The 19,715-nt window shown below is 44.4% G+C and overlaps 1 protein-coding gene across 4 annotated transcripts in view; it reads left to right on the forward strand.

The window, feature by feature from the left end:
* SLC8A3 (solute carrier family 8 member A3) overlaps positions 1 to 19,715 on the forward strand; it is a 165,846-nt gene that overhangs the window by 103,568 nt on the left and 42,563 nt on the right. The gene's annotated exons all lie outside the window — the stretch shown is intronic.

A 19,715-nucleotide genomic window follows, 5' to 3' on the forward strand; every position in this document is an offset into this window, starting at 1 on the left:
TTCTGTTGCTACGCAGAAAAAAATAAACACACATTGCCTGCCTTGGTGGTCCCCTGTGTATGCTCCACCTCACCCCTGGAACTGCAATGTGGGGTAACACTTAATTGATCTAGTGCAATGGACTATAATCCACAAAAGTTTGTGCCAGAATAAATGAGTTAGTCTTTAACATGCCATGAGGCCCTTCATTGTTTCTACAGCGTCAGACAATCATGGCTATGCTTCAGGAAATATAGTCTTTCAGTCACCCCCAGCTTGGGAGTTGCTCAGGTTTGTCTTCTCGTCATGAACCTGAATCTTGCCTTCTCTCCATAAACTTGAACAAACAAATGGTTTGTGTGGAGAAGTGCTATTGGGTGACAGAGAAGGCAGAACTGCTCAATACCTACTTTGCTTCTGTCTTCACCCAAAAGGTAAGCAGTGCCCAACCTGGTGGTAACAGAGTACACAATGCAAGGAGGGAGCTGCAGCCCAGTATAGGAAAATAGGTGGTAAGAGAACACCTAGCTACTTTAAATGAATTCAAATCTCCTGGGCCTGATGAACTACACCCAAGAGTACTAAAGGAGCTTACAAGTGTAATTTCAGGTCCTCTTTCTATAAGAGGATTCTTGGACAACAGATGAGGTCCCTGCAGACTGGAAGTGGGCCAGTGTTGTTCCCATCATCAAAAAGCAGGGGAAAGAAGACCCAGGTATCTACCAACTGGTGAGCTTGACATTGATACCAGGAAATGTCCTAGAACAAATAGCAGTTGGTCTGTGAGCACTTAGAAAAGGATGCTGTGATTACTAAGACCCAGCATGGGTTTCTCAAAAACAGGTCATGCCAGACAAATCTCATTTCTTTTTTTGATAGAGTTGCTGGCTTGGTGGATCAGGGGAATGTTGTGGATGTAATGTATCTTGATTGCAGTAAATCTTTTGACAAAGTCCCTCATGATATTCTTGTGGATAAGCTGGTAAAATGTGGGTTGGAGAGGTAACTATTAGGTGGATTTGTAGCTGGTTGACTGATGAGACCACAGAGAGTGTTCACAAATGGTTCATTGTTATCCTGGAAAAAACTAACAAGTGGGCTGCCACAGGGTTCTGTCCTGGGTCCGATGTTGTTCAACGTCTTTATAAACAATTTGGATGAAAGAATTGAGGGGAAGCTCATCATATTTGCAGATGACCCAAACTGGAAAGGGCAGCAAATGGCCCTGAAGACAGAATCAGGATTCAATATGACCTTAACAGATTGAAAACTGGGCCCAAACTATTTCAATAGGGACAAATGCGCGGTTCTGCACTTAGGCAGGAAGATATGCACAAATATAGGATGGGGGGGATGACGCTGACACCTGGTTTGCCAGTAGTATAGGTGTAAAGGATCTAGGGGTCTTAGTGGACCACAAGCTTAACATGAGTCAACAGTGTGATGCAAAGCTAATGCTATTCTAGGCTCCATCAACAGAAATACAGAGGTGCCTTGGTTTAAGAACAGCTTAGATTAAGAACGTTGCAAATCCGGAAGTAGGTGTTTTGGCTTGTGAACTTTGCTTTGGAATAAGAATATGTTTCGCTTCCTGTTGAGTGTGTTCCATTTGTAAATTGAGTCCCCCACTGCTACGGGAAAGCACACCTTGGTTTAAGTACGCATTGGTTTAAGAATGTACTTCCAGAACGGATTACGTTCGTAAACCAAGGTACCACTGTACAGTGGTACCTCAGGTTACATACGCTTCAGGTTACATACGCTTCAGGTTACAGACTCCGCTAACCCAGAAATAGTGTTTCAGGTTAATAGTGCTTCAGGATGAGAACAGAAATCGGGCTCCGGCGGCACGGCAGCAGCAGGAGGCCCCATTAGCTAAAGTGGTGCTTCAGGTTAAGTACGGACCTCTGGAACAAATTAAGTACTTAACCTGAGGTACCACTGTATAGTATATAGTACCACTCTATTCCACCTTGGTCAGACCACACCTGGAGTATTGTGTTTAGTTCTGGGCATCACAATTTAAGAAAGACAAGCTGGAACATGTGCAGAGGAGGGCAGCCAAGTTGTTCAAGGGCCTGGGAACCAAGCATTATGAAGAACAGTTGCAGGAGTTGGGTATGTTTAATCTGGAGATGGAGAGGAGATATGATAGCCTTCTTCAAATGTCTAAGGGCTGTCACATGGAAGATGGAGCAAGCTTGTTTTCTCTTGCTGCAGAGGATAGGACTCAAACCAATGGATTTGAATTACAAGAATGGAGATTCCAATTAAACAGGGATAGCGTTCTGACAGTAAGAGCTGTTCAACAGTGGAAGAGACTCACACGAGAAGTGGTAGATTCTCCTTCCTTGAAGGTTTTTAAACAGAGGTTGGACAACCATCTGCCATTTATGATATAGTTGAGATTCCTGCATTGCAGGCAGTTGGACTAGATGATTCTATGATGGTACAATCTCCCAGGAATAAAAAAGGCATATGCTGTATTTACAACAGAGGAGCTAGGAAGCTGTGCTTTCTCTTCTTCACAGCAAACAAACATCTGAATTGACCCTGTGGAAACCTGTGCAAAAGCGACTGTAATGTTAGCCACTGTGTAAATCAAGATTTCACAGACAGCATGAAAATTGCAAAATGGTTATGACATCCATGAAATTGACCAATGCATAAACAGGCTATGGGTGACTGTTGAGTAGCTGTAGTAAACATCCCATGAGGAGAAGGACAGGTGTAGGTTTGGTTATAATCTAGCTTCATCTTCACATATATTCTGTGGTATATTTTGCAAGAGGGAAAAATATACATGGACAATATATTTGTGGTTGGGGGGTTTATTTGAGGCTATTTTGTACACTGTGGTTTAATATTTGGTGTGGGTATATTGTGTGATGGCAAAGTTTGGGTAGCATTTTATGTTAGAAATCAAAGTTTTCTGGGAGTGAAATGATTCCCATAAACTGTGGAAGGCTCTGCTGACACATGCATCAAACTGATCCCAAGCTCATTTAGCTGTCTCATATGACTATACTGAATAGGAGTGGGAACTAAGTGGAATCCAATCTTTCTGAATTCTGAAAAGATGATCCCATGAGGATGGTGAATAATCATCATTCACTGTCCTCAGGGACTACCTTGTCACCAGTGTGTGAATATGTACCATGCGATAAAGCCAAGCTGTCATTGATCAGTCGAGTGAGGGACCTTATTAAAAGTTCTGGGGGGTGGAAGCTCAGAATTGAGGAGCCCCAAAGTAAAATGTATGGGTGTTTTCTCTCCTGCCATATCAGATATGTGCTATGTGTTGTTATTGTAGTTGTTTGCACTTATTAGTCACTTTTTCCATAAGTAAACTCAAAGCAACTTACAATATAATACAAAAATCAAAGCCAATACAGTAGTACCTCTGGTTTCGAACTTAATTCGTTCCAGAGGTCCATTCTTAACCTGAAACCATTCTTAACCTGAGGTACCACTTTAGCCAGGGGTCTGCAACCCACGGCTCCGGAGCCGCTTGTGGCTCTTTTACACCTTTGCTGCGGCTCCAGGGCAGATACTAACGAGGGGAGGAGGCGCATTGTGCGCCCCGACACTCCCCACTGTGGCGGGCGCTGTACTGGCTGTGACGTTGCATGGGGGCGGTGTGTGCGTTAGTCACGCACCGTCCCGACGTCACCTTCCCGCCCGCCCGCCTGCTACATTGTAAGGGACATGTACGCTGGCCACTGTTGTGAAGGGGAGTGAAGAACACACACACACACAAAAAGGTAACTTGTTAATTTAACGTTTATTTCTATGAGGAGAAGTAATTCTGAGGGCTCAAACAAAGAAATAATAAAAAAGTGACAAAAAAAGTTATTTTTATAATGACAAGTTTTGCGGCTCCCAGTTTTTTTTTCTTCGAAAACGGGTCCAAGTGGCTCTTTTTGTCTTAAAGTTTGCAGACCCCTGACTTTAGCTAATGCAGCCTCCCGCTGCTGCCACACCACCGCTGTGCGTTTTCTGTTCTCATCCTGAGGTAGTTCTTAACCCGAGGTACTACTTCTGGGTTAGCGGTGTCTGTAACCTGAAGTGTTTGTAACCCAAGGTACCACTGTACAGATCTAAACTAAATAAAAGCTAAAAACATTCATATACTTAAAATGTGATCTAACATATCCCCCTACTTAAGGAGGGCAGAATATCAAAAACTATCCAAATTTAAAACCTAAAGCTTGGCTGAAAAATGTTTTGCCTGGTGTCAGAAACTAGCTAGTTGTGGTTCCAAGTTGGGCTTCCATGGGGAGGTGGGCCTCCATAAGTGGGGAGCCACTACTGAAAAGGCCTGTTATTATGCACATTTCTTCATCTTCAGCTGGCCACAAGGATGGCTCCATAGCTCAAAAGTAGAACACATGTCTTGCAGATTCAATCCCCAACAACTCCAGGTAGGACTTGCAAAGACAGGAGTCTGAAACTCTGGAAGTGTTGGCAATACTGTGCTAGATGGGGAAATGGCTGACTTGGTTGAAAGCCATTTCCCATGTCCCCCTCACCTCCCCCCTTTATGCTATATTGTTGGCGAGAACCGTAGTAGTTGTCTGGGAGATCATGCTGGTAGGCCACGAGACCATGTCCTCCATAAGGACATGCCAGGTATGGGCTAGGATCAAGTGTAACCTAAGTTAACCTCAGACTTCATGATGGGGACAAGGCCTCAAGATTATTTGTGGAGTTGGCTGAGGAGAACGGAGAGCTTTGGAAGTTGAGGCTGCAAGTGAAGACTGTGAAATGATTTCTCCACTGAGGTCCTTCTTGGGATTGACTTTGGCTAGAGACTACTCAGAATCCTCACAGGTACTAGTAGCTGGTTTTGAAGATGGCAGATTGCTCCGCTGGCTGTCAAGAGTGCTATGAAACAACCAGTGGACACTTCAGTTTGGCAAGGAAATGCCTATAGAAATCCAGCCCATGTTAACAGCAGTAACCTATAGACCTTCCTTCCTTTTGGGGGGAGTACAGTGGAGGCTTGGCAGAAAGTTCCCCCACTGTTAGAAGCGTAGCTTACTTCAGAACATGGTGCTGGCTGGCGCATAAAATCTGACAAGATACTGTTCTTTGTAGAAGGTATATTTTTAATCCAGCTACCTCGGTGGAAACTCCCCCAATTCATCATTCATGGTGTGTGCTTATATTTAATTTAAGATCAACTTGTAAATATTTATCCCCACGCTAAAAATAAAGAGACCAACATTCATTTTTCCTTCCCGCCCCCCCCCCCTAAAACCTGGCTGGACTTCACCAGAATACTCTGATCTTTCATAATAAGGCAGACTTTACGTTATATTATATATTATTTTTAATTGGGCTGGTTTCCTGCAACTTCGGCTTTGGCCAAGGAGCATCCCTGCCAGGCTCCCCACAAACAAACCCGGCCTCCCCCTTCCCTGGCTAAGTGAAGCTTGTTTCCATGGTAGCCTCATTAAATTTGCATCTTGCTCAGCTTGGGCTGCATCACGGCTGCAAGTTGTATTTTTAGCCCGTGGCAGTTACATAATGAGAGAACTGGGGGAAGCGAGGAGGGCGGTTCCAGTGAGAAGCAGTGGCTCTGTGCGGCCCACTTGGCTAACTTTGCTCCCTTGGGCTCCTGAGGTAACTTCTGCAGACAGTAGACCCTCAGCTGCTCCTGTCACATATCAGCCAGTGAGGCGACTTTCTTTTTCCTTTTCATGAGCTGAACCAGGCAGTGGGCGTCACTTAATCCAGGAAAGGTGACTGATGGCTGCCAGCCCCTGACACAGACCGAAATCTCAGAGGTCCTTAGACAGCGCTGGAAGAAGTGGCATGTCTTGCCTTTTTGGAGGGGACGCAGCAGCACATGTGCTTCCTGAAGAAGAGAGCTTTTCCCTTCTTCCCCACCCTTTTGCAAAAGGAAAAGAACGGAAGGAGAGCATGCCCGTGTGTTGGAATGACTCAATCCTTCACAAGTTGCAGAGGCCAGACAGTTGACCCATTTCTATCTCCAGTGCTTAATTTCTAAAATGAAAGCTCCCAGGCCTTGTGTGCCTGCCTGCAGAGAGTTCTGTCATGGAAGTCCTTCCTCAAATTCCTGAAGTGTAGGATGACTGCGGCTCTGTGATGATGAAGAAAAGGCACCCTGCCTTCATCATTTTTAATTAAGGCTTCATGCAGGGCAGTGGGGTGGCCTCCTTTACAGAGGACAGGCCCTCTATTTGAAGGAGTCCTCTGTTTGAAAGGCTCCTTCAAATAGTTTCAAGATGAAGGTGAATAAAAGGGAGATGAAGTTCCCCCTCAGCATTTAATACCTCGTCAGTCAACTGTGCTGGCACACAGGTCGCTTGGTCAGTCTTCTCCCATGTGGTGAGTAGTATTCAATTTCTATATAAATCATAGTAATTATGTCCTCATTTGCATCTATGCATATAAATTGGATGATAAATTTTTATGGAAATCTGTGCGTTCCCATTTTTGGCAAAGTGAAAATGGTGAACTTAGTTCCACAATTGAGTTCTAGCAGCAAAAATAGTTTTCAAACTCCCCCAAAAAACTGGGAAATGAAACTATGGAACAGAGTGGTTAAGAACATGAGCTATGCACTGGAATGTTCCCACTTCACCTCAAAATCTTTGGCAACCCTCCATCTCTCAGTCTCTCAGCCCTCCTATCTGCAGTATGGGATAATCATATCTTGTAAACTGTCCTTATACTCTGTTAACTACATATATATCTTTAATAAATAAAATAAAATAAATAATCCAAGCCTATTTTGACGTTGAGCAATCCCATGGATTGTGCCATTGTGGATATGTGGAGCTAAGGGCTGATGAGTGAGTCCAAAACCAACAGTTGTGCAAGCACATGGAAGCTGCTTCATGCATCAAACGTTTTACGTGCACTTCATCTAATGACTGTGTACACAACAACAACAACAACAACAACAACAACAACAACAACAACAATTATTTTATTTATACCCTTCCCATCTGTCTGGGTTTACCCAGCAACTCTGGGCAGCTTACAGCACATAAAAAATTGTAAAACATCAGACAGTAAAAAATTCCCAATACGGGGCTGCCTTCAAATATCTTCTAAAAGTCAGATAGTTGTTTATTTCCCTGACATCTGATGGGAGGGTGTTCCACAGGGCGCAAACCACTACTGAGAAGGCCCTCTGCCTGGTTCCCTGTAGCTTTACTTCTCGCAGTGAGGAAACATCCAGAAGGCCCTCAGAGCTGGAACTCAGTATCTGGGCTGAACATTAAGGTTGGAGATGCTCCTTCAAGTATACTGGACCGAGGTCATTTAGGTCTTTAAAGGTTAGCACCAACACTTTGAATTGTACTTGGAAATGTACGGGGAGCCAATGTAGGTCTTTCAGGACAGGTGTTATATGGTTTTGGTGGCCGCTCCCAGTCACCAGTCTAGTTGCCACATTCTGGATTAGTTGTAGTTTCCAAGTCACCTTCACAGAAAGCCCCACATAGAGCACATTGCAGTAGTCCAAGCGGGAGATAACCAAAGCAGGCACCACTCTGGTGACACAGTCTGTGGGCAGGTAGGGTCTCAGTCTACTACCACGGTGGAGTCTACCTCTTTCCAAATCTGAGCGACTTTATCTGCAAACAACTTTGCAAAATCATTCCAGGAGATCTTGGGGTCCTCACCAGGCCCTGATGGTGAAGGTGGTTCTGTTAGATTGCAAACCACCAGAAAGTCTCCTGCTGCTATTTTCTACAGATGTAATAGAGGCGGTGAAGAAGGTCCACTTTGCCATTGCTATCACCACTTGGTTGAGCTCTAACCCGTGTCTGCTCAGTTCAGAATAAGTTTTCTACCACTGGCACTCTAGCTGTCTCAGTGATTGTTTCATATCTTTCAGCTCTGGAGAAAACCACAGGGCTGTCCAGGTTCCATGCAATCAGAGAGGGCACTTCGGAGCCAGACAGTTGATAGCCCTGGTTAACTCCGCATTCCAGTGGGCCACTGGGGAATCAGCTGAGAGGCCATCAACATGGGATAAAACATCCCCTACCGCTCTTTGGAAACCATCTGGATCCATTAAGTGGCGAGGGCGGACCATCCGAATCTGTTCTACCTCCCTGCAGAGGGGAAGGGTTGTGGAGAAGTCTAGTTGCACCAGGAAGTGATCCAATCATGGCACTTCTTTTGTTTCACTTTTCCTTAGTGTCAAATCACCCACATCCGTAGAGGTAAACACCAGATCTAAGGGATTTCAGTGGCTATGAGTTGAGCCAAACTTATTCAGGGACAGCCCCATGGAGACCATGTTTTCTATGAAGTCCTAAGCTACCCCTTGTAACGTTGTGCCAGCATGGATTCTATAATCCCCTAGGACAACCAAACTACGTGTCTCCAGGAAAACATCTGCCACAACCTGAAGCAGCTCGGGCAGGGAATTCTTGGTGCAGCGGGGACGTCGGTACACCAAAAGGAATCCTGTACTGCCCCTATTGCCCAGCTTCCAAAACATGCACTCAGAAAACTGGGTCTTCCCAATAGGATGCCTGGTGCAAGCTAATGACTTCCTAAAAATCACTACAACCCCTTCTCTCCCCACACATATGACCTGGGTTGCTGTGCTTAAGAAAAACCTGGTGGACAAGTAGCGGCAAGAACAGGCCTATCTGCCTCGTCCAACCAAGTCTCTGTTACACATGCCAGGTCAAGTCCTCATCCATGATCGAGTCATGGATAGCAGCGGTCTTGTGAATCATTGACCTGGCATTGCACAGCTGCACCTTCAGGTCATGTGGGTATCCCTTGCTGATTCCAGTATACATCCGGTCAAGACCAGATCCGCAGGCAGGGATAGTCTTCCAACAACGAGTAAACCTGCCTCCTCAGTTATGACATGGTCTGGTCCTAGCATAACTCCTTCTCCTACCCGTGATCACTGAGATTGGGTGTCCCGGTGCATCCCCCCACTGTGGAACCTGCCCCAGCCATTCTGCCCCACTCCCAGGCAGCCCTGACCCTCTCAGCTTCAGAACAGAATACAAACTATACAATAAACCAGTAAGACAGTAGAAACCAATTATTTTAAAAATTACATTTATACTAAAACTAATCCCCAGCCCCAACTGAATGTTTATCCCACCCCCAACAGAGCAAAAACAAACCTAAAACCAAAATTTAAAACACCACAGATTAAAACATATTTTAAAACATTTGGGGATAGGATGGGAAAAATTGCTGGAGCCATATAGCAAGTAGCACTGGCTTGTTGTATGAACCAGCCTTTGAACAGTTGCATTTTATGCATGAATCAGTTCCTGGTGATTCCAGATCAAATGTGCTCTCAAATTAGAACATCGTTTTTAAAAGGTTTGCCAGCATCACATGCGGCTCTTCTACAGAACGCCCACTGTCAACAGCCATAAATGTTTTGCAAACCCAGTTCCACCCTTTGTTGTCCCTGTGTGGCACATTCGCCTTCGCTTGGGCTTCAGTGTTGTCGCCACGGGCCCCGTTTATTCTGCAATGTGTTTATTACTTGTGTTGCTGTGAGAGAAAAGGTGGGGAAGGGGAACAGCTTGACTCTAAACCAATATCTCTGGGCTCTAATAAACACTATCTCTTTGTTTGCAAACTGAGAAAAAAATTGATCTGCAATCATTGGGATATAACAAACACACCACCCCATGATGCCATTTTAACAGTGAGCTGATCAGAAACATACTACACAGCCTGAGATGTCAAGCCAATTTGTTTTGCTATTAGCTGTTGATACAGGGACATAGGTTCAAGTGTTTCTGGGGAAACTAATCTATGATGTGCCTTTATAAAGTGGACGTAAGAACCCACCCACCTACCCCACTCAGCTCCATCCCTCTGCCCTCTCTGAACTGGGAGAGGAGAGTTAGACCAGCACTTGGAGGCAGTGATGGGCTGGTGTGGGCCAGTAAATTGTGGGTGAATCCTGAAAGGACAGAAGTGTTAGATGTCCCATGTTCTCACATATGGGAGGTTGAGAAACAACCTGTCCTGGATATGGTTGCAACTCCCTTGGAGTGAGCAAGTCTGCAGCTTGGTGGTACTCCGGGATTCAACAGTGTCACTGGAGGCTGAGGTTGCCTCGGTGGTTAGGAGTGCCTTTCTCCAGCTCCAGCTGGTTAACCTGTTATGACTCCTTTTGGACACAAATGACTGGGCCACTGTCTTCCGTGCTCTGGTACTTTCCAGACTGGTAAATTGCAATGTCCTCTACATGGGGCTGCCTCTGAAGATGACTTGGAAACTTTAATTGGTCCGAAATGAAGCAGCAGCCAGATTATTGACTGGGCTTCCACTGAAATCCCATTATTCCTGTTTTATTGGTTGCCAGTCTGGATCCAGATCCTTGGCTTACAGCCCTAAGCAACTCAGGCCCTAAATATCTGAAAAGCTATGTCCTTTCCTACAAATCTCTTGGGTGCTAAGAACTGCATAGGGGGCCCTTCTGCCACCTCAGAAGCTCAAGGAGAATGCATTCTCTGTGAGTTGTGGAACTCCCTCTACACAGAAATATGCCTGACACCCTCAATATACAGTTTTTGGTGAATGCTCTTTACCTTGGCCTTTGATACCTAAGATGTATGTTTTCATGATTTACCCTATTTTTTATTATTGTGTTTTTTTAATGGTAAGCTTTGAAACTGTTTTAGTGTTGTCTTTTACATTTTTGTAAGGTGCCCTTTTGCCATCCCACCTTCCATTCTCTCCCAACAACCCTGTGAGATAAGTTAGACTGAGAGTGAAAAACCCAAGGTTCCCCAGTGAAATGCATGGCTGAATGGTGATTTGAATCAGGGTCTCCACAGTCCTGGTCCTTCTCTTTGGTCCGATAGTTGATCTCCAAATTTGTGTTGCGCTTTAGGCAATATAGTGCAGCATATCTTCCATCATGAACTTGCAGTGCTAAACTGCATCAACATAAGACAACCTTGGAACTTAGTACACAGCAGCTTTTTTTTTTTTTTAGCATGGAAGCATGTAATAGTTAATATATTTTGGCATAATTGCCTTTCTGTGTTTCATTCTGTGACAGTGCAATAACAGAACCTTTTGGGAGAGAATTCAGTGAATGACATAAGGAAGGATGAAGACGCCAGGAAGGCTGGCACGATACATGAGGAAAGGGTAAAGGTGCCCAAGTAAGAGAGAGGAAGGCACAGGGGAGCAGGGGAGACATGTGAGGTGGACCCACTTGTAGAAAGTGTCTGGTTCCATTGAGCAGCCACCAGGAAGAGGGATGGGGTGTCACACTTTAATCAGCAGGCATCGTTTCCTGCTGCCAACCTCATCTCACAACCCATCAGTGCTTTGATAGATAGACAGATAGATATGGGTTCTGTGACACAAAGGAAGCTTAAGCCTTCAAAGCTGACAACTGTTCCGTGTTGCACAGAGATCCTCTCCCAGAACCTTCTTTCTGACTTCTTTGAACAATCCCATCTTTGCCACCATCTCCATAGCAACAACATTCTGCTGCTGAAGGATAACCAAAAAAGAGAGAGAGAGAGTCTCTATATATAGCTTCCAGATCTCCCTTCCTTCAGCTAAAAGCCTTAAACCAAGGGAGACAGTTTGAAGTTCTGGACACCTCATGGCAGGGCAGGGCAGGACATTCAGTGGAGAGGAGATAGGGAGTGGTCTGGGGGCCCTGAGCTCGTTTGCCTTCCTTTTCAGCACATGTGCAGGAAGGCATCCAAAAACCTTTCAGTCCTACCTCTAGACTTCAAAAGGATCCCTACTACACTTCAAGAGCCCATGTTTTTCAAGAGAACCAAAGGCTGTTGATTATTTCATCAGGCTTTAAATCCATGATGGGGTTTGACACAAGATTTTGTTCTTATAGTAGGTGGAGCAGAACTAGAGCATAAAATTAAAAGACATGACGGATATTGCCAAGAAGTCTACTACCTTTCTTAAATTTATTCTGGTTATGATTTTGCAGTGCTTACACCATCATTTGCTACCTGCGTCTTTCACTCCCCTCCCCTCCTTTCTCTTGCCCTATTATCTTCTCATTGTCAGAAACTAGGATATATACTCCTTGGGGGCCCGACTTTTGTGTTTTGCATGTACAAAAAAAACAGGGATCTCCAACCTCTCCCTTTTATACTCTTGCCAATACAGAAGACTTGAGGAAATATTATGGTGTTACCTCTTGCTTCTGATGCATTTTGGGGAAGGGAAGAAAGAACAGGAGAAACTCCTGCTGCTGCTTCCATTCTCCAAACTGAGGCACACGAAGGCGTGCTGGAGGCTGCTGGGACTGCTCTTTGCCAGAGGGACAGGGGCCCTTGATCCTTTGTGAGCTAGTGTGAGAGACTGTGGATACCTGGGAATGAGGGACAAACTTGTTCCCAAAATGTGGCCCACAATTGCACTTGCTGTGCCTGTTATGGCAAGTGTTTCTGACACATGTGATTTCTGTTATGTCTGAGCACAGCCTGAGTGATGTGTAGTTGTCGTCATCATTTCCAGAGTGAATTAGGGGAAGCTGGGTTGAGTCGTGGAGCAAACCCAGTCACCATAGACCAGTGGTAGGGAATCTGCAGCCCTCTGGATTTTGCTGGGTTCCAGCTCCCATCAGGGAGCCAGTTGTCAGGGAAGATGGAAACCATAGTCCAGCAACATCTGCTATAGTCAGCTTTCTCAGCCTAAACTACTACACACACACAAATACAAAATAGTGGAAATTACCCGTGTTTGCTTATTAGTCACATGTCTAGAACGGAAATCAATCCAGCAAATACAAAATTGGTATTCACAGTTGTGTTTCCTTTGCATTGAAATGAACAATGCAATGACACCATGATTTGTGTAATTTACATAACTAATTATATAAGTTATGTAATTTTTCCATATCATACATTGAGATGAATAGTGTGGTTTTTAGTGGAAGGCGAACTACAGCAGAACAGAAAGAGTGCTGCATGTGACAAAATAGAGGCCAGAATGGTAAATGATGGCTTCTTGCATGAGGGATAGGGGTGACATTGTTTTTTAATTGACTCATTAGCAATATTTTCATATAATTTAAATGAAAAATTAGATATTTCATGTACTCTGTTCTATCTTTCAAATGTTTCAGGCAGGGCTGGCCCTACATGACTGAGGTTACCACTTTAGGCAGCTGATTTGGGATGTCATGGGGGGAAAACAGAAAATTGATAGTTACTTAATTTATCATTTTTGTATTTTTACTGCCAGAGAGCAGGAGAGGAGACTGGGGATTTCCTGTCACAGTTGCCAAAATAACTTCACTGGCCTTGATTATTATGTCCCTGGACTTTGGAGAGGGGTTGGCATCATTTGCTGCCTCACCTCAGGAAGCAAAATGTCCTCCTGATGCCAGGAGGAGAGGATGATCAGTGTGTGGAAACATGGACTGAGCATGCTAAAGATTCTTTGTTCCTGGGATAAGCACAGGATTTCACATCCTGTAAACTACAGGAATATATTCCAAAAAGTCTAAACAGGAGTTCTCTTTTTAAACGGAAACTGAAATAAATTCTAACAGCAATAAAGATTTCAGTGGGCTAAAAATGAAAAGCAAAATCGCCTCTGAATTTAGAGAGGCAGGGTTGGAAGGGAATGAAAACGAGGGGGCAAAATAAGTTGAAATGGAGACTCCTTGTGCAATATTCTCCTTGTTACTTAATTTGCTAATTGCCATCTGTTAAATTGCATATGTAGTTACATCAAGAGCCTCTGATCCCGTTTGGCCTCCTTTCTCAATTAATCACTGGCATGAGTGCAAAGTGAATGCAAAAGAATGCTCTGGTGCTTTCGCTCCTGTGCCCCCTCTGGATTTTCATAAATGGCAAATCAAGATAGCATACTTGGGGAAAATGAGAGGTCCACTTACTGACTTTAACAGAAGTTAGCCCAAATCAAGTACTTCACTTAACGTCCTTAAAGAATGTGTCTGTGGTACTTAATTCCTCATATACTCTGGGCTCCCAGGAGGCTCACACCCATGTTATGAATCAGAGTCACACCCTCCTTAGTGACTCTGCAGTAGCAAGAGCTCCAAGAGCATTCAGTGGGTCCCTGTATTAGTTTAATGCAGGGACATCTCCAGATGTTGCTGAACAACTTCCATCAGCTCCAACCGGCATGCTCAGTGGTCAGGGATGATGGGAGATGTAGCTGAAGAACATCAGGAGGGAATCATCTTGGCTATGCTTTCAGCTTTAGCTACATTTCATATTCAGGACAGTTGTGCCTTGTGGTAAAGGAATGACTTGTCATTCCTGAATGTGTAGGAGTGCAAGCGGGGCTTTTTTTCAGCCAGAACTCACCTGAACTCAATTCTGACATCTCTCAGGTGGGCACCATTGCCATTATAAGAGAACAATGCTAAGTTCCAGCTCCTCTTTTTCTAGAAAAATAGCACTGAGTGCAAGAAAAGTAAGTTACCTATTTATATTAGGGCACACGTTAGCTTTTATTAAGTTTCATATGTGACATGAGTAAACGGATGTCTGGGGATTACAATGATCATTTACACAGTGGTTGCGCAGTATTTGCTTAGGAATATTTACTTGGGGATCTGCCTGTACATTATACGCTGATGTCCTTGTCCTAATTACCGCTACTGTGTCCTTGTTATTAATATTTATTTAGTGCCATCGCTATTCATTGTGCTTTACAGCATAGGCAGGTGTCTGCTCCAGGACCTTATGTCTAAACTTTTGCAGAGAGGTAGCTGCAAGACAAGGAGAGGGAGGAAAGGGATAACAAGGTAAATATTAAACCTAGGAGGGTGCTTTCTTTCAAGTCAGAAGGCTGGTCCATCTAGCACAGTGTTGTCTACAGCACCTTTCCCAACCTGGTGGCCTCCAGAAGTTGTTGGACTACAACTCCCATGACCAGGGCAGTAGTCAGGGATGATGGGAGTTGTGATCCAACAACATCTGGAAGACACCAGGTTGAGGAGGCCTAGTCCAGAGTGACTAGCAGAGGCTCTCTAGGGTTTCAGAAAGGAATCCATTCCAGCCCTCGCTGGAGATGCCAGAGATTAAACCCAGGAACGTTGCATAAAAAGTGTGTGCTCTAGCATTATAAGTTATAACCCTTTCCAATGATGATGATGATGATGATGATGATATAGGGCATGGGCAGCTTTGGCAAAGTACTGGCTCATGTCCCAGCAAGTATGAACAGGAAGAAGGAATTTAAATCAGTAACCAGACTTGAGTAAATAATTATTTAACAGGGCAGTGGGTAAATGCTAGTAAATGTTAACAATATTATTATTATTATTATTATTATTATTATTATTATTATTATTATTATTACATTTTCTAGTCTGCTTAATTTCTAGTCTTCTCTAGGTGGTATACAGTAAGTGTAACAAATACCATAGAGATAAAATCAGTTAAAAACTAACTATTGTGGTCAATATGACTGTACTGAAGCCACCCGTAAGTCCCTTCCTGTTCACATCCTCCATGAGAGTATTCACTATTCCTGCCGTAAGGAGAATACAGCACAGTGTGACATTTGTACAGTACAGCAGTGGAAACAGCAGAGGAAGGAGAGGGAAGTTGTGTCAGAGATGAACAGCGAAAGGTGAAGGCTGAAGGTTGTGTAAGGCACCGACTTGGATGGGTTTAAGAGAAGATTAGAGAAATTCACAGAGGATAAGGCTCTTGGTGACTACTAGCTTCCATGGCAGTCCTCTGCCTTCACAACCAGAGGTTCTATTGCTTCTGAATGTCAGTTTTTGGAACATACAGGAGATGAGAGTGCTCTTAGGTCCTACTTTTGGGCTTCCGTCTGGCCACATCGAGACCAGGATGCTAGACTAGGTGGGCTGCTGGCCTGATAGAGACATGGGTGGCGCTGTGGTCTAAACCACTGAGCCTCTTGGGCTTGCTGATTGGAAGGTCCGCAGTTCTAATCCCCATGATGGAGTGAGCTCCTGTTGCTCTGTCCCAGCTCCTGCCAACCTAGCAGTTCAAAAGCACGCCAGTGCAAGTAGATAAATAGGTACCACTGTGGTGGGAAGGTAAATGGCATTTTTGTGTGCTCTGTTTTCCGCGACGGTGTTCCATTGTACCATAAGTGGTTTAGTCATGCTGGCCACATGACCTGGAAATCTGTCTGTGGACAAACGCTGGCTCCCTCGGCTTGAAATTGAGATGAGCACCGCAACCCCATAGTCACCTTTGACTGGTTGTAACTGTCCAGGGGTCCTTTACCTTTTACCTTACTGGCCTGATCCAGGAGGAATCTTCTTGTGATCTTAAGGTGTGTGTGCTCAAGCTGCAGTAGGGCATGAGAAGCAGGGGGCTGAGCCAAAGGCTTCAAAAAAAGGTGGATTTTGAGCAGGTGTCCTTGGGAGCATACAGGGTGGCAACTTACAATAGGATGCTGTATTCCTAAGGGTAACTTCTGCCAAACCCCTCTAGTTCTTTGGCTTCTAGCATCTTAAACTGGAGAGCAAGGTTCACGATGAGCTGCAGTTTCTCCCACCCCAAGAGGCCGACAAAAATTACAGCAACTATACTACTGGTGAATAATACATTAAAGTCATTACAAATCTTTCACTATTAATATTTTAACAGAAGCAAAGATCTTTATTTTATATGTATGGCTTGGTCTTGACCATGTCCCATTAATTACCATGCATCAAGCACGAAAGCATTTCCCAATAGCTCTAATTGAAACACTGGCCAATTTACTAATTAGCTTGAGAGTACAAGGGGAATACACAAAAGGAAATTGCTTTTTGTGTCAATACTTCTTTCTCTTTCTGCCCACTGAGAGTGAAGTAGCGGCGGGGACTGTGCATGAAATAAGGAGGTTGGATGTTGTAGCTCAGAGCAGGAGAAATTTGCACAGGAACAAAGGTGGATTAACCATAAGGTCAAAGTGTTCTGTGGTGCCCTCTGAGGTCTGGGTGGGTTTATCCCGGGATCATTCAGTGATGCTGAATAGTGGGAGATTTGGGGCAGACAAATGAAAGCGCTTCTTCCCATAGCACATAGTTAAAACTGTGGAACAAGAGTTCCAACTTGGACAGCCTAAAAAAGGAATTAAACAAATTCATGGAGGTTAAAGTGATCAGTTACTTCCGGTTAGTAGCAGCTAGTAAATGCTCTGGCTCTGCAGCCAGAGGCAGCAATGTTTCTGAATGCCAGTTGCTGGAGGCCACAGGAGGGGAGAAGAGTCTTATATGCTTGGGTCCTGCTTGCCACAGGGATCTGGTTGACCACTGAGAGAACAAGACGTTGAACCAAATGGGCCAGTGGCGTGATTCAGCAGGTTATTCTTATGTTCTCCTTATAACTGTATGCTACTTCCAGGATCAGAGGTTGAATACTGGTTGCTGGTGGGGAGGTCAAGAGGGGAGAGCAGGGGTTGCTGATTCATAAGGGTGAAAGGGTCCTCTTATGTTCCTGTTCCAAGACAAGGTTGTCTTAAGAATTCTCTACAGCTCAGAAATGATGCAGTCATGAAGAAGAGAGATGTTGTGGTCGCAGGACTTGGAAAAGAAGGTTTTGCTTTACAAGTGGTTCACAAGAAAGATTGAGGAAAGGGAATTGACCTGAGAAATGGCAAGGGGAAAGAGAATATAGAGGAGGGAATACCAGCAAGAAGGTGGCTTCAGGTGAAAAATGATCTGAGCACAGATTTAACAGTAAATGCAGAATGGAAAGGGTAATTTCAGGAGATCTTAAAGAGAAAGAAGTGGTAGGACCTCAAGATTCTGGTAAGGAAGTGAAAGAAAAATTAAGTTAGTTAGTGAGGGTTATCATTAGTCAAGTGTGAAACACAAGGAGCTGCCTTGCACTGAGCCACACCATTGTACCACCTAGCTCAGTATTAACCTGACTGGCAGTAACTCTCCAGTGTTTCAGACAGGTGACATTCGCAATGCTTCCTAGAAATGCCAAGGATCAAGCCTGGGTCGCTTTGCTGTGCAAAACATATTACCCCTGCCCAAGGAACTAAGGAGTTAGCAAGACCTTCTACAATGACAGAGAAATTTGGGGAGGAACACTGGTTAGAAGCATACAGAGAAGTAGACACCCTCACTGATTGCCACAGACTTATGGGGTCAGTCCCCTCAGTGTTTTTGGAAACATTTTGTGTTAGACTCAAAGGAGGAAAGCCAAAGTAGGAGAGCCAAGGGAACCTGGAGACCATCAGGAGGGAGGGAGACTGATAAGACACAAAGAACTGGCGGTTTCTGGCATCTCTCCAATTATAACAATGGCAGGTGTGTGTGTACTCCTGGCAGGGAAGAGCCTTGAGGCTGCCATCTTGATACGCCTTTGGTGCTGAAGCTGAACCTAGGACTAATAATGTGAGGAATGAGCCCAGACAAATAATTGCCTCCTGTGGGGTTGTGAAATGGACTCCTGGGAGTGCTGAGGAACAACTTTCATTTTAAAGTATTTGCAGTTCACTCATTGCACTTGCCAGTAAGACTTACCAAGTTTACAAGTATAAATAGAAAACTCTTTAAAATCAGTTCCCAGCCCTCCCACTGAAACCCAATTACTACTAAACCAAAACAATGCTTTGTCCACCGTTCGCCCCCAGCTTAGCACACAGTAGTACTGATTCCCAAATGGAGGTTCAAGAACCGTTAGTGGCTTCCTGAGCCTTCTTGGCCTGTAACTAGGATGCTGCTAGAAACAAACATTATTGATAAAGTTGCACAATGGCTTCGGAAAGGTTTGAAAGGATCCCAAGCAAAGCTAAACTTGGTCAGATTGGGCCACAAGTAAAAAGTTTAGGATGCCTCATAGAAATGGAAATGCACAAGGTGCTAACCGAATTGCATATGGTGGCCATCTCTAGGCCTACAGCGAGGTAAGGAAGGCAGATGCTCATTGAGAGATCATCAGGCAAGTTGTGCTATAGAAAGTGGAGGCACGTGCCAATTATGGATCATGTGTTGTAATTCGTCAGGGAGGGGCAGATTGGGGCAAGAGGACACACTTTCCAACTCCTGAGCACGTGAAACAGGTGCATCTTCTGCATTTGAAGCAAACAAAGAATTTGGTATTTAGTGAACTGTGGTGGTGCCAAATTTGTCTTTCTTGGCACACTTTTCTGGATCTCAAGCTCTTTGCTAACTACCCAGCAACCCTGTTGAGAAAAACACAAAAGCAAAACATCACACTTTTCATTGTGTTATTTTATGTCTCTGTTTATTCGCTAGGGTCTTTAACACTAGACCTTTCAGGATAAGCATCTCCTCTTTTTCTCCCCAACACTTCCTGCCTATGTGCATGAAGAACGTGTACCAGTGCATTTCCAGTGAGGTTCTGTGTAGAGCAGCAGGCAGCCTCTTCAGTTCTCCAAAATCTTTCCTACTGTCGTGCCCACAGTTTTTCCCAATCATGCAGCCATGTTGGAAGTTCTCGACTCTGTTGGACGGCCTGGTTGTGGAATTATTACATATTTAATTCCTCTCCTAGTGCAGCTTTAGATGCAGCTCTCCATGAGGAACAGAGCCACTACACTCAGTTTTTCTGTCGCTTTCCGCAAAGGATTGATTAAAAAGCTACCACTGATGACCAGAAGAACACACAAGTTGATACACTTCTTCTTCAGGTGTATTTCTCTTTGCACATATTAGTTGTGGCTGCCCCAGCTGCCTGGATGCAGAGAAAGTAGAGCAATAAGTGATGGATCACTCCTGAAGCCTTATCTCAGTGAGGTCCCAGTGTGGCCTTGCAATGCTTTGGACTGCCATGCTAGTGTGT

The sequence above is a fragment of the Podarcis liolepis genome (genome assembly GCF_965112155.1).
Source record: "Podarcis liolepis genome assembly, chromosome: 1".
Lineage (NCBI taxonomy): Eukaryota > Metazoa > Chordata > Lepidosauria > Squamata > Lacertidae > Podarcis > Podarcis liolepis.